Below are 16,119 nucleotides of genomic sequence, written 5' to 3'. Positions count from 1 at the left end.
ATCCACAAAAAAACTAAAGGAAAGAAGGCAACAAAGTGAATGGAATCGGGTACAGAAGCATCACAGAGGAAAAGGAACAGTCAACTATAAATCACACACTGATATTAAAGGCAGGAAGCTGCAACTAGGGAAATGCAAGTTTAGCTAAACTGCCTTGAGTTATTGACATTACAAGCAAAAATCAACATATTGTTCAATCTTTGCAGAATGTGTTAATTTCCAATGATGGTGGAAATATATAACCCAGAACTGCAAAAGTAAGTTTTTAGTTTGAGCATGAAGCAGCATTAGCAGGTCAACCAGGTGCCACTAGAAATGCAACACATGTTCAGGTCATTCACTTTAATAACTTTTACGTATAGCTGGAAAGCAAAATATTACACAACTGATTTTTGAAAGTACTTATTTTCCATATTTTTCTGTAATTATTAAATTAAAAATTTTAACTTTGGTTAAAAAGACAAAGTTTTGCCTTAAAATCCAATAATGTTAGGTATCATATCTACCAACCAGAATCTTATCCAGCTTATGTTGCTGGGATGCTTGAGTAAATTAGCAATCTAGTATTCATTCCACACTTCAGTATTCCCTGGATGATGTGATAACATGTGTGCAATGTGAATACAGCCACCTCACCAAAGCAACATGTGAGTTACAGAGGCCCCCTAACAGTTCTACTGCTGCCAGGCATAGAGTGAAACAAGTCCTAAATGTCCATCTGTAGGAGCTGAGAAATTCTATTCTCCTATTTCCAAACTACTGAAAGGAGAATGGATGTCTCCCTAATTTTCTATCTGCTTTTCTCAATGCTATTACCTTATCAAGTTCTTAGCTACACTGGTAAAATCAAAAAACCTTTATTTGTATAGTATAAGACTTTGAGGGACTCCAATCAAGTTCCAATGCCTATAAGCCAAACAGGGTTTTCTGCTTACTCAAAGGCAACAGCTGGGGGGCAAGGGGACAATCAAAGTGGTATTGTAGGCAACCCTTTATGTCTACTGTGGTTCAGATGTAAAGAGGTATAATTCCTCTATATAACCCCCTGTTATTAATCCAATATTGTAGAATATAACATAGCTATTACATCAATAATTACATATATGCATATTATATATGTATATACACATATATTTAATGCCTACTATGTGCCAGACACTATGTTAGGCACTTACAAAATAACTCATTTTATCCTCACAATAACCCAAGGAAGTAGGTGCTATTATTATTCCCATTTTACATTTGAGGAAACTAAGGCAAATAGAAGTTAAATGACCTGCTCAAGATCACACAGCTAGTGTCTTAGGTCAGATCTGAATTCAGGTCTTCCTGACTCCAAGCGCACCAATTTATCCTCTAAGTCATCTACATTGCCCATGCCTTTTCATACATTCTTCCCCAAATGTCAGGCTTTTTTTGAGACACTCAGAAGCAGGAGAAACTAGGAGGGCAGAATTTTAAAAATTCCTCCCTATGTCATGGAGGTCTTCCAGCTTTCTCACATGAGGATTAAGGTGTGGCCAGGGAGCCAGGAAGCAGGAAAAGAAAATATCTCACAATCTTTCCCCAAGACTCTCGTCTCACTAAAATATTTCTATATTATTCACTATCTTTATATTTTCTTTAATTTGAGAATGTGCATGCATATACATTTGTAATCTTTCTAATGAATGAGTATATAAGGGAAAGCACAGAAAACAATGTGAATAACTCATGGAGTCAATAACTACAAAGGACCAAATGACAGCAAAGGACTAAATTTCTAGTGGCATTTTCTGGGACTCTCTAGAGGGAGACAGTTTATTAAAACAATAATGCGTAGCTAGATTCTAGAATTATGCTTACCTTTCCTCTATAATTTCTTATATCAATAAATAGTTATTGGATTACTTCTACTTGGTAAAACACTTTGAGCTGCTTAGGGACATCAGGCTATCTATCTCAATGTAATCCAATAAGAGTACTTAACTCCAAAGCAGCACTACTTAGTCATTGGGCTGCAGTAGGGAAGGGAGGAATGTAAAGTAACAGATAATGAGCACACAGATGAGATTTCTAGAGTTAAAATAGCAAAATAATCTACAGAATTTTCCACTGAATCAGATAAAATGATACCTTGATTAATGAAGCAATGTCAAGGCTACCTTAGTGACATAATGCCTAAGACACTTGCCCCATATAAAATATTATAAATTTATTAGTCTAACAAATCCGTTTCTTTAGACAGTGATAAAATGACTTGTTTCTTATAGAGAAAACAAACTTCAACCTTTTTTAAATAATGAGTTCTCAACCTAATTATGAGAATTTTAAAAATTTATTAGTGTATTTATAGCTATTGTTTTCAAGAAAAGGATGCCCAAATTCTAGCAGCAAACTAGTGAAGGAAAAAAATAAATTTCATAACAAAGACTTGGGCTTGTACTTATTGTTTTTGCTGCTGCAACAAAAATCAATTAGCAGAATAATAATGAATGCCAGGAATTCTGAAGGCAAGATTTTTCACAGCCATGCAAAGCAGCCATGTTCCACAGTTGCTAAGCCTAAAAGAAACTGGGTTGAGACTAAAATCAAACTGTGGGGAAAATCTTATGAATTCTAAGAAAAAAACAACAACAAAATATTATCTATGATATTATTGTAATTCTCTAAACTTACTGATATTCATAGTCATCAACTGTACTAGCCTTATGGTTCAGGGACACATGGGAAGGGATAAATAAACATCTGAAAGAAAACTAAACTTTCTTCTGTAACGATAGATTTTTTTCAAAAAATTGATAAAACAGTGACTTTACAAATAAGCAAAAATATTAAGAAAGGTTAAATGTCATCCTCTAAGGATATCTAAGGCAGAACTATTATGTAAGAAATATTAGCTTGATATATGGGAAGTCAAACTTTGGAAGAATTAAAGAACACAAAACTTTTTCGGGCCTCTCTGCTTCATCTTTCCAAACTGTCTTGCTACCACTGTTGCAGAGGAGATAAGATTCCCCCAAAGTAAATGTATGTGAGGTGACAAATTCTCAATTTGAGAACACAAGACCAACTAGAAAGTCCGGTGTGCTGTTTGGAAAACAGTATGACCCCATGTTTCACTTACAATTTCCTTTGTTGTCAAATGTCACATTAGCCTTTCTTTTGAGTATGAAACTTCTAAGCAGACCAATCATTACTGAAATGAGAGCTAATTTAAATGCTGGTTTTTAGCAGTTTTTAATGCCTTGGTCCAATTTCAATAAGAAAAAATTTAAGCAATGTTTAAATTCACTATAATTTTGTCAAAAACAACTGTATAAGTTAAATACTTTAGCTCACAGGAAACAAAAATACATTTGAATATGGTCAGAAATAAAACTCAATGGTGTTAAGTAACAAAATGAATATGTTTTTAAAAAATTCTATTGGAGACTTGAGTGGAACATTCTACAGAAGTCATCTCAAAACATATGCCAGTTTTTCTTAGGACAATTTTTGCTGTTTTGGACCAATTTGATCTTCCCAGAAATATAATCAGAGCAACTCCACAGACTGCAAAGAGTTGATACTTGCCTCCATCATTTTTCCTTAAGCATAACCAATGTGCAAGGATCCTCTTAAGACAGGAAGCTGGAAAACAAACAAAGTATTAGGAAGAAGAAAAAAATCAAAGTTGTATTAACTTGAAAGAAGCAAGCAACCATCACTTAAAAAGAAAAGAAGTAAATAAAAGTAATATGACCTTTTCTGGTAACACTACAATGTGCTGCTTTGTTAATCACACCCAAATCAAATTGTAATAAAATGCAAAAGAAGCCACATGAAAAGTCCCAAGACTTTATGCACCAATATTTTCCTAAATGCCTGACAATTCTGCATATTCTGTTACTGCATTTACTGGTAACAATATGTGCTGTACACAGCTGTGCAAAGTCAGGACTCAGAAGGAGTCAGGTAGTCCTACAACACAATACACAGGATCGGAATGATAAGAATACTTTTTGACAGTATTTTTTTAATAAACATATCGCTAATGCCAGCAAATTCTGGTGACTCTGATATCCTTACCATATTGGTCTAAATACAGGTCACCCCTGAAGAAAAGATTCTACTTTTTCAAAAGAAATGCTGTTTACTCCATCTGGTAACTGTGAAATCAATTCATCCAAAACAAAATACAGAATCCCACAATTACCCCTATTAAAATTTATCCCATTAGAAGTAGCCCAATATTCTGGTCTAAAATGAGATCTTATTAAAAAGGAAAAAATATATAACCTACACTAAAAAAAAAAAACCAATTAAGGCTGCATTTAGGTTTTATAAAAGCCAGATTCGGGTAATCACATATTGAGACAAATTCTTTTATGAAAAGTTGACTAGCATTAGCCTCCTGTGGATAAGAAATCTAAGGGTATGCAATTTCCAGATTTTTCTTAGGATTTGCAAATGCTTTGTCCTGCCACTATCACAATGAAAGATATAGAGATGCTCAAATATGCCCCTGACAACTGGTTATTTGCAGTCATTGGACCAGAGGAAATTCTTTCAGAAGCTGCAGAATATAAGAGTTGGAAGAGATTCTACAGATGTCTCATTTAAGAGATGAGGAAACTAAGGACCCAAAAGGTTAATCAAACAACCCAGCAGCATGCATTGAGGGCCTATTACATGCCAGGAAGCTAAGATCACAAAAAGCTATCTTGGTTTCATCAACAGATCATGCCAGACTAATCTTTTTTTTTTTTTAAACAGGGTTTCTTGATTGTATTTCAAGAGACTCATTTAAGCAAAGAAGCACATGTAAGTCTTCTGCTAAAGAGAAAAGACTATTTAGAACTGGTTATATGGCCAGACCTGAAAAACGATCATTAGTGGATCAAAGATAATTACCCCCCAATATACCCAGCATGGTACTAGGCAACATGACAGATACCACTAACACATGGACTATCTGATTGGTTTTAATGGAGAGTATTAGATTTGGAGTTAATCACCTGGGTTGAAATACTTAAGCACTAAGCAAAATTAGCTGCTACATTTCTCATCTGGACCCACCCCAACAATTCAGCCTACAAACTACAGAAAAGCTGCAGGTGTGCATCAGAGGAAGAGGAGGGAGTTCCCCACAGACGCAGACAAGAAGTTCAGTGCAATGTAACAGGGACTCTCACTCCTGTACCATCATGCCTCACAGAATTTTCCCTGAAGAATATCAGACAATCAACAAGCATTTATTACAAGCACAATATTAGGAACTGTGGATAAAAATACAATGAATCAAATATTCATATAGAGAATATATTCTAATGCAGACAGGCAGAGTACATTAAGCGTATACAGAAAAAATATCAAAAACTCACAATGTATTTAAATACATGGTAGTTGAAGGTAGGAAAAGCACCTAAAAGCTTTGGGCAGAAGCTTCATGCCGCTTAAAAGAACATGAATCTATGAGCCAGAAAGCAGAACAAGGTGTATTCCAGGCAGGGGGGACCCAGAGATGGATGTGGTTAGATCACAGAGTATGGAAGAGAAAGTAAAGTCCAATGAAGATGGAGGGATAGGTTGGAGTAAAATGAGGAGTTTTAGAAGGTAAATAGTTCATAGTTTATTATACAGGTTACTGGGGGTCATTGGAGTTTATTGAGGAGGAAAGTCACATGATCAGATTTTCAATTAATTTCAATTTTCACTTTGGCAGCAATGTGTGGAATGGGTGAAGTGGGAAAAGCCTTGAAGCAGGGGGATGAATCAAGAGGTTATCGCATAATACAGGCAGAGGTGATAAGAACCTGAAATAAGGAGACAACTATGTGAGTAGAAAGAAGAACAGGATGAAAAACTAATATTTGCCCCTTGACTAGTTATGTTGGGTGAGGGAGCATAAGGAGTCAAATTTAAGGGCATGGTTACAAAGCTAGGAAACTGGAGCTGGGCCTTCTCTAGTTGTTCTGATCTCTATCTAGCCACTGGACACAGATGGCTCTGGAGGAGAAAATGAGGCTGGTGACTTTGCACAAGCCCTCCCTCACTTCAATCCAATTCACTTGTAAGTCATGGCATCATCTTCCTGATGTCATGGTCCTCTTTAAGAACAAAGGACAAAACTAGAAGAGGAAACTGGAAGAGGGTAGTAGTAAGAGTACCTGTCACATAGTCGGCAGAAATAAGTTGACAGAAATAAAGTAGTCTGGACAACAGAAGAATTTTGGAAAAAAGACAGTAAGTTTAATTTTGCACAGGCTGTGTTCAAAATGTTTAATTGGCATTTGGTGACATGACAACAGAGCTCAGGGAAGAGGCTGGGGCTGAAGAGTTTCATTTATGAGTAATCTGTAGGGAGATGATGGTGATGAGGTGACCTAGAGAGCAAATAAAGATTAGAGATTTTTATCATTTGTGTTATAGACCATGTTAGTAGTCTGGTAAAGTCTATGAATATATCAGAATAATGTTTTTAAATACATAAAATATATGTCATCAAGTAGAACAATTATATTAAAATGCAATTATCAAAATTTTTAAAAATCAAGTTTATGGACTTCAAAGAACCACTGGTCCAGAAGGACAAGAGAAGAGGGCCTTGGACAGAATCTAAGGAGAATCACAATTAGGAAATGTGATATGGTAGATGAGCCCACAAAGACAAAAGAGCATTCAAAAGAAGAGAAACAGGTAAGAGAAATGAGGAGAGAGTAGTTGGGACCAAACCATGGTCAAGTATCAAATGCAGCAGAAAGTTCTAAGAAGAATGAGGACTGAGAAATGATCATCAAAGACAAATTAAGAGACCATTGGAGGAGCAGATAGGTGTGCAGTGGGCCTCACAAACTTGACACTTACTAGCTGTGTGACCTTGGGCAAGTCACTTAACCCTAACTGCCTGCCTTCCTCCCTCCAAAAAAGAGATCATTGGTAAAGTTGGAGAAAGCAGCTTCAGCTGATGAATGAGACTGGAAGCCAGAGGCAAACAGCTGAAAGGCAAGTGTGGAGAACATGATTAAAGGCAGTAAAGACAACTTTTTCAAATAGCTTGGGTAAGAAAAGGAGAAGAGATATATGGAATAACTTGATAGGCAGGGTCTAGTGAAAAGGTTTTTTCTTTTATTTTATTTTAAAGGATGTGGGGTGGGCTTGGGTGTGTTTGAAAGCAAAAGGAAAGGAACCAGTATATAGGGACAAGTTTAAGATTTGAGAGAGAAGAAAAAGCAGAAGAAGAGCATGGTGTAATCTGGATTGCAACCTGTTGGAAAAGGGGGGAGGAGATAGAATCAGAGTGCAGAGGGCTTGACTTTGGCAAAGAGAAGATCAAGTTCTTTGTTGGAGACATGTCTATGAGTATGACTTTGTCTCCTAAACTTTTAGAACTTACTGAACTCAGGAAAGTTTTTTGAATATAGGACAACACAGGCACATATGTAGCAGGTACTTAAATACTTACAGATTAATTGGATGAATCTTTAGATGGCACAGTGAACCTCTAAGACCACTCAACATTTCACATTACTATGTATTATAAACTGCTTTGCGAAGATTACAGTCTAGTAGGAATGATAACATTTGCCCAGACAAATATAATATAAATTAGGGAGACCTTCAGGAACAAGGAGCAATCTGTAATGGATAATTATTACTTCAAAACCCCCCAAAGAGCTATGATTTCATCCCTATGGGCATTTTCACACAGATTATAACTCCTTGGAACCTTTATGAGTTGTTATGGATGAAAATTTCCTCACCTGATACCCAACTTTCTTTTGGTGGTGTGATTCTTTGCCCTGAGATAGGCTAAGAGCATCGCCTGTCCTCAGACCTGTACCTGAAGCCTTCCCAGCTTGGTAGGGCTTGTCAGAGCTTGTATTCTGTTGGCATGACTTTTAAAAACCCAATGTTTATCTCCAGGTATGACTTTAAGGGAATACTTCAAGAATACTAAGAGAATAAAAAGAGAGTGTTTCTTCAACTCCTAATCAATAAATCTCTTTATTATCCCAGCTTCTTCACTTCTTGTCTTTTATTACAGCTCATTCACCATTGCTACCACTTGGTAGATAAGAAAAGTATGAAAGAAAGGGAACTGAAACCTAATTACTTATCAGGAGCCCTTATAAAATTACTAATGCAGGAGGGTTTGAAGCATGCATGGCAATAAATTATCCAGACTCACGCCATATACCCACCCCCAAGAATAACAACAAACCCTCACATATCTAAAACTTTACAATCTGTACTTTCTTTCCAACAGTCTTATGAGATAGATCACACATACAAACATATCCATTTTACACATGAGGACTCTGACAATTAAAGAGTTTAAGTAAACAGCCCATGGTCACACTGCTAGTAAGGAGTACGGCATTGCCTTGAACCTCTTACTTAATGTATACACATACATTCAAAGAATAAGTTCACATGTTGCAAAACATAAGCATCCTCTTATCTGAGGACCTAGAACTGTTCAGTAAGTAAAAGGGGCAGAATAAACAACTAATTAAATTATCTTTGACTAAGGGGAGAAAGTTGGAGAAACCCTATGGTTCTGCCATTAAGTTACACTAGATAAAGGTCAAGAAGACCTTCAGAAAGAAGCCAGCTTGTATTTTAGGGACTATGGTATGTAAGAGATTCAGGAGTGGCATTTTTCCACAGTCAATATTGATGGGATATAATAGGGTGAAATGAAGCATCTAAAACATCGGAGTGAAGAAGAGCCAAAGTACTATTCAAGATTCATTTTAAAAGCAGACTCTTCATAAGACAAGGAGGTAACCTACGACAATTCCACCTTGAGTAACTGCCCTTCTTTTTTAAAGCTCTGGCTCCTACCTGAGAAGTAACGTGCCACCTACGGTACAAAGTAGCCTGGTCAGGAAACTCTGGGTCCAATTCTGACCTCAGACACTCTCTCACTGACCAAGAACAATTAACCAAACCTCTCAGAGCCCATTTTTTCATAAACAAATTGGGAAAACACCCCCTGGCACAGCTACCACATAGACTTATGAGGCTCACATGAGTTAAAGTATATAAAGCACTTTGCAAGCTTTAAAAACCCATAGAAATAAAATCTTTTGTTTTTCTTTGTTCTCCTTCTTAAATTCTGGCTTTATAATACCTAAAAATGTTACCAAGTGCATTTGTATGTGAATACGTACATGCATAACATACTTACATATGTATGTGTATATATACATATATATAGGCACTGAAGAATTCTCAAAAGATTTTTTAACAAGTTTTCATTTTCTTAACATTAAAAAAATACACAGGAATGTTGAATCAAATAATGAAAGGGTACAGACATTCAAAAAACGGTTCACAATAGGAATCTTACAGTAAAATTTCTCAAAGTGTGGTATGAAGACCACAAGAAACAGCCCCCTCTAGGAGGCAGTTCATAAGTAACATGGATACAATCTATGTGATGTCTCTGGAATGAATCATGAAAATATTTCAAAACAGAAATGTCTTTTTCTCCTAAGCAAAACATCTCAATCTTCATGTCCTTCCTCTTCTGTGACACCTTCTTCAACTAATTCACATCCCAGTGATCTGTCACTTCTTTGCACTTGACTATATATGGTCCTATTATATTCTCTAATGGTTTCCAAACATTAGAATTATGTCCTCAGCTAAATGGAATACTCCCTGAGAACAAGGACTGCATTCATTTCTTATCTGGTCATTGCATCCCACAAAATACTTATTGTAGGTACTAGAGATGTATGTTCAAAGACCTTTGATGAATTCAAGTTATCTATACAAGATGAACTACTTTTTGGGGTCCTGAAAGAACTGGAAGATTGGAGTACTAAGCCACAGTAATACATAAAATATCACAGGAAATGAAAAAATCTACCACAAAATTAGAGAACAGAAAATGTCTTAATTTTCCACCAAAAAAAAAAAAAAAGGAAAAGAACAGAGACTGTAAACCTCAATAGCGCCAGAAAGATTGACTCCAGTTCCTGGGAAAATTCTAGAATGGATCATTAAAGAGATGGATTGCAAACATCTAGAAAGGGAATTAGTAATAGTATAAAGAGCCTGTAAAGCTTCATCAAGAACAGCTCATGCCAAACTAACCCCATTTCCTCCTTTGACAAAATTACTAAAGTAGTAGATAAGGGGAATGTTTTGGACACCAGTTTACCTAGATTTCAGAAGAAGTTTTAATAAAGCATCTCATGCTGTTTTATGGAAAAGATCAAAAAATATGGATTAGTAATAATACAAACAGATGGATTCTGAACCTGTTGGATGGCAGATGGCAAATATCTATGAGCAGCCTGAAAGGTAAAGAAGTAAGGATTTCAATCATTTGAGAGGACGTTAATTTCCACCAACTTGCAGTAAGTATTGTTCACATTTCTCTTAGGGTAAAGAAAGTACTATCTATGGTCAATGTAAATGTAAAGTTAGCCTACCTCCTGGAAGAGGAGAAGGCACTTAAGAAAAGCCTCTCTATACTGGAGGTTATTGTGTGACAGGAAAGTATTCCTTAAAAAACAAAACTAAACTAAAATACAAAGGAGGGGATGGAGAGAGAGAGAGACAGAGAGAGAGAGGAGAGAGAGAAAGAGAGAGAGGATGTGAAGAGGCAAAGAGGAAACTTGACCTGCGTTGTTAGGAGGCTGGGGAGTAAAACAATATCACAAAAGAGAATAAAGGGAAGATGCTGTAATGGGGCGCTTTTCAAGATGAAGAAGTTTGATGTTATAAAAGAGGAATCTAATTCATTTCAGCCTCTACTATGTACAAAGCACTGTACTAGATAATGAGAATAATGCAAAGATCAAAATAAAACAGCCCCTGAAGTATAGGAGCTTATCTCCTTGTTTAGGGATAAATAAGGTGAGAGTCAGAAAGCCAGGTGACCTGAATTTATCCAAGGCAACATGAAGTTGTACAGAAGTCACCTTGTTTGTCCTGTGGGTCAATTCTCTTTTAGCCACTTTTGTTCTGTCATTTCCAGTCAAAAGGTCACCCTCTAAATCACCTGGTCTAGATGAAGGACATCCAAAGGAAATGAAGGACTGACAGAAGCAGATACAGTCACTAAGTCAACTGGTCAGTCAACAAGCATTTATTAAGTGCTTACTACGTGGCAGGAGGGTAGCTAGGTGGTGCAGTGGATAGAGCACCAGTGCAGAACTCAGGAGGACTTGAGTTCAAATCTCACCTGAGACAGTAGACAGTCACTAACTGTGTGACCTTGGGCAAGTCATTTAACCCCAATTGACTGTTCTGGAACAGAAGTCAAGTGCAAGTCATGTCATTATTTTTCTGATGGCATGGTCTTCTTCAGCAACAAAGGATGTACACACACACACACACACACACACACACACACACACACACACACACACACACACACACACACACACACACACACACACACACACACACACACACACACACGGCAGGTGGTAACACCAAGCACTGGAGATACTAGAAAGTTGGAAACAGTCCCTTGCCTTATTCTAATGAGGGAAAAAAAAAGCACATATAAGACATATCCAGAGTTGAGGGAAGTAATCACAAGGAAAAATGCTTATTGCCAATGTTACCTAACAGATAAAAGAACAGGTAAAGAGCAAGTCAAAGCCAATCAGCAGGCATTTTTTTTTTCAAATTTATTTGTTTTAAATTTTCAACAATCACTTCAGTAAGTTTTAAATTTTCTCCCCCTTCCTCCCCAAGATGGCATGCAATCTTATATGAGCTCTACACGTACATTCTTATTAAACAAATTTTCACATTAGTCATATTGCACAGAAGAATTAAAACGAATAGCAGAAACCATAAGAAAAACATAAAACAAAACATAACAAAAGAGAAAATAGTGTGCTTCATTCTGCGTTCCAATTCCATAGTTCTTTCTCTGCATCCTTTGAGAATGTTTTAGGTCCTTGCATTGCTGTGAAGGGCTGTCTATCAGAAACAGTCTTCAGGGCGGAGCCAAGATGGCGAAGTAGAAAGATGCACATACACATAGCTCCGAACCCACAAACCACAGAACAGCAGAGGGGACTAACCCAGGGTGAATTCTGCACCCAGAGACCACGGAATATTGGAGCGAGGGAGAGTTCTGTTCCGGAGAGACCTGCAAACCTCTCGCGGGGGGACCTTCGCGCCGGGGACTGGGCGCCGGGGCGGGAAGAGGAGAGCAGCCCTGCCGTGGCAGCGACACGACACCGTGGGAAAGAGATCCGAGAGGGCTGCGGAACGGAGTCTCCAGCGGCCACGCGGGTCCCCCCACCCACAGAGGGACCTGCAAACGTCTCGCAAAAGGTCCGTCGCGCTGCAGACATGGTGCCCAGCCCGGACCTGCGGCGGTGACGGCGGCCGCGGCTCCGAGAGACAAAGTTCTGAGAGGGATCCGGAGGCGGGATCTTCAGCAGCTGCACGGCCCCCCACCAAGAGGTGACTGACGGGGGTAGGTGAGAGAGTCTCTTTGGCGGGTCGAGAGGGGAGTGGGGTGCCCCCATGGCTCGGGCCCCCCCCCCCCCGGGAGGTGGGGGCTGAGAGGCGGCTGCGGACGGGGGCTCCCCAAACGGACGGGAGCCTGGATCCATTGTGGAAGGTCTGTGCATAAACCTCCTGAGGGAATTGAGCTAGAGAGGCGGCCCTGCCCCTGACCTCAGCACCTGAACTTAATTCTCACACTGAATAGCAGCCCTGCCCCCGCCAAAAATCCTAAGGCAGGAAGCAGCATTTGAATCTCAGTCCCCAAACGCTGGCTGGGAGGACCAGGAGGCGAGGTGGGTGTGAGGAGAACATTCAGAGGTCGGGCCACTAGGTGGAGACAATGCCAAGAAAAGGGAAAAGAAATAAAACTACTGAAGGGTACTTTATCGGAGAAAAGACACTTCCTCCCTTCCTTTCTGATGGGGAGGAACAATGCTTGCCATCAGGCAAAGACACAGAAATCGAGGATTCTGTGTCCCAGCCCACCCAATGGGCTCAGGCCATGGAAGAGCTCGAGAGGAATTTTGAAAATCAAGTTAGAGAGATGGAGGAAAGACTGGGAAGGGAAATGAGAGGGATAAGGGAGAAGCATGAAAAACAGATCAGCTCCCTGCTAAAGGAGAACCAAAAAAATCTTGAAGAAATTGGCACCTTGAGAACTAGCCTAACTCAGCTGGCAAGGGAGGTGCAAGGGGCCAATGAGGAGAAGAATGCTTTCAAAAGCAGAATTAACCAAATGGAAAAGGAGATTCAAAAGCTTACTGAAGAAAATAGATCTCTCAAATCTGGAATGGTACAGATGGAAGCTTTGGACTTTTCGAGAAAGACAGATATCTCAGAACATACCACGCAGATTTGAAAAATGGAAGATAATGTGAAATACCTTATTGGAAAAACAACTGACCTGGAAAATAGAATCAGGAGAGACAATGTAAAAATTCTGGGACTACCTGAAAACCATGATCAAAAGAAGAGCCTAGACATCATCCTCCACGAAATTATCAAGGAAAACTGCCCTGAGATTCTAGAACCAGAAGGCAAAATAAATATTCAAGGAATCCGCAGAACACCGCATGAAAGAGATCCAAAAAGAGAAACTCCTAGGAGCATTGTGGCCAAATTCCAGAATTCTCAGGTGAAGGAGAAAATATTGCAAGCAGCTAGAAAGAAACAATTCAAGTATTGTGGAAATACAATCAGGATAGTACAAGATCTGGCACCTTCTACATTGAGGGATAGAAGGGAATGGAATAGGATATTCCAGAAGTCAAAGGAACTAGGACTGAAGCCAAGAATCACCTACCCAGCAAAACTGAGTATAATACTTCAGGAGAAAAAATGGTCTTTCAATGAAATAGAAGACTTTCAAATTTTCCTGATGAAAAGACCAGAGCTGGAAAGAAAATTTGACTTTCTAACACAAGAATGAAGAGAACCATAAAAAGACGAACAGCAAAGAGAAATCATAAGGGACTTACTAAAGTTGAACTGTTTACATTCCTGCATGGAAAGACAATATTTATAACTCTTGAAACATTTCAGTATCTGAGCACTGGGTGGGAGTACACACACACACATGCACACACGCACACATACATAGAGACAGAGTGCACAGAGTGAATTGAAGAGGATGGGATCATATACTAAAAAAAAAAAAAATGAAATCAAGCAGTGAGAGAGAAATATTGGGAGGAGAAAGGGAGAAGTTATATGGGGCAAATTATCTCCCATAAAAGAGGCAAGCAAAAGACTTATTAGTAGTGGGATAAAGAGGGGAGGCAAGAGAAAAACATGAGGTCTACTCTCATCACATTCCACTAAAGGAAAGAATATAATGCACACTCATTCTGATAGGAAAACCTATCTCATAATACAGGAGAGTGGGAGACAGGGGCACAAGCAGGATGGGGGGGAGGATAGAGGGGAGGGCATGGGGAGGAGAATGCAATACGAGGTCGACACTCATGGGGAGGGAAAGGACCATAAGAAAATAGAAGTAATGGGGGACAGGACAGGATGGAGGGAAATATAGTTAGTCTTATACAACACAACTAGTATGGAAATCATTTGCAAAACTAAACAGATATGGCCTATATTGAACTGCCTGTCTTCCAAGGGGAAGGGGTAGAGAGGGAGGGAGCTAAAGAAGTTGGAACTCAAAGTGTTAGGACCAAATGTAATGTTCTTACCACTGGGTAACAAGAAACACAGGTTAAGGGGTCAAGAAAGCTATCCGGCCCTACAGGACAAAAGAGAAGACGGAGACAAGGGCAGGGAGGGAGGATAGAGGAGAGAGCAGATAGGTCACAGGGGCAATTAGAAAACTTGGGTCGGGGGGGGGAGGGGGAAAAAAGGGGAGAAAATTTGTAACCCAAAATTGTGTGAAAATAAATGTTAAAAGTTTAAAAAAAAAAAAAAGAAAAAGAAACAGTCTTCGCCCACTGTGGCTGGTACTGTGTACAGTGTTCTCCTGGTTCTGCTCCTTTCACTCAGCATCAGCTCATATAAATCCTTCCAGGCCTCTCTGAAGTCATCCTGTTCATCATTTCTTATAGCACAATAGTATTCCATTCCATTCATATACCACCACTTGCTCAGCCATTACCCAGTTTATGGGCATTCACTCAATGTCCAGCTCTCGGCCACCACAAAAAGAGCTTCAGCAGGCATTTATTAAGCACTTAACTTGAACCTGCCCCTGCCCTGAGTGCTAGGGATACAAATATAAGCTAAGTGAAAAGCAGTCCAAACTCAAAGAGCCTCTCTTCTAGTTGGAGAACACAGCACATGAGAAGAAGTGAAAAGGAGAGGAGGGGAGATGAATGGTGACTAATCTGGGCCCTGCTACAAAATAGTGGTTCCAGAAGGAACTCACCAATAGGGAGAAAGGGGCTGCAGAGAAGGAAGAAGGTAGCTGAAGGAAATATTCCGGTTTTCAAAGAGTGAATAGACTGGGGAAATTATAGGCCAATGAATCTGGAAAGATTCCATAATTTATTACTATGGATACAATACAGGACTTAGTAAACAACAAACTTCAGGGCATACCAAAACTTTTTACAAATGCATTCTTAGCTTCTGGGTGTACAAAAACAGGCAGCAGACTAGATTCGGCCCATAGATCACAGTTTGCCCAATTCTGAGATGGTGAAAATGTAGACAAGCAAACAGTAATCACAAAAAGTCCACATGGCTTCATCAAGTAAGAAGTCACAGCCTTATCTCCTTTTCTGATAGGGTTACTAAACTGATAGACACAGAAAATACTTTGAACATTAACTAGTATTTCTTTTTTTTTAAACTGAATTATGTTATTTGTTTTCAGTGTTCAACAATCACTTCCATATATCTTAGATTTTTTCCACTCCCTCTCCCTTCCCTCCCTGAGACAGCATACAATCTTATATAGGTTCTACACGTACATTCTTATTAAATGCATGTTGCACAGAAGAATTAAAATGAATGGGAGAAACCACAAAACCAAACAAAACATAATACAAAAAAAAAATGGTCTGTTTCTATCTGTGTTCCAATTGCATAGTTCCTTCTCTGGATGTGGAAGGCATTTTGCCCCAAGAGTCCATTGCAAACTTTTTAAGTCCATGTATTTCAATGAACTACAAAAATTCCTCCCACACTGCGGTTGTTGCTGCGCATTCTCCT

General features: G+C 38.8%; 1 protein-coding gene across 3 annotated transcripts in view; it reads right to left on the bottom strand.

Annotated features, from left to right (window-relative positions):
* Positions 1 to 16,119, bottom strand: part of TMCC1 (transmembrane and coiled-coil domain family 1) — a 282,501-nt gene that overhangs the window by 184,286 nt on the left and 82,096 nt on the right. For all 3 annotated transcript variants that reach the window (XM_072598400.1, XM_072598399.1, XM_072598401.1), the window contains exon 3: positions 3,556 to 3,612. The gene's annotated coding sequence lies outside the window, so the exon portion shown is untranslated. The remainder of the gene's footprint in view (positions 1 to 3,555; positions 3,613 to 16,119) is intronic.

This window comes from Notamacropus eugenii, chromosome 3, assembly GCF_028372415.1.
Source record: "Notamacropus eugenii isolate mMacEug1 chromosome 3, mMacEug1.pri_v2, whole genome shotgun sequence".
Lineage (NCBI taxonomy): Eukaryota > Metazoa > Chordata > Mammalia > Diprotodontia > Macropodidae > Notamacropus > Notamacropus eugenii.
Note: the sequence above shows the minus strand (reverse complement) of the source record. Positions and strands in the feature narration are given on the sequence as shown.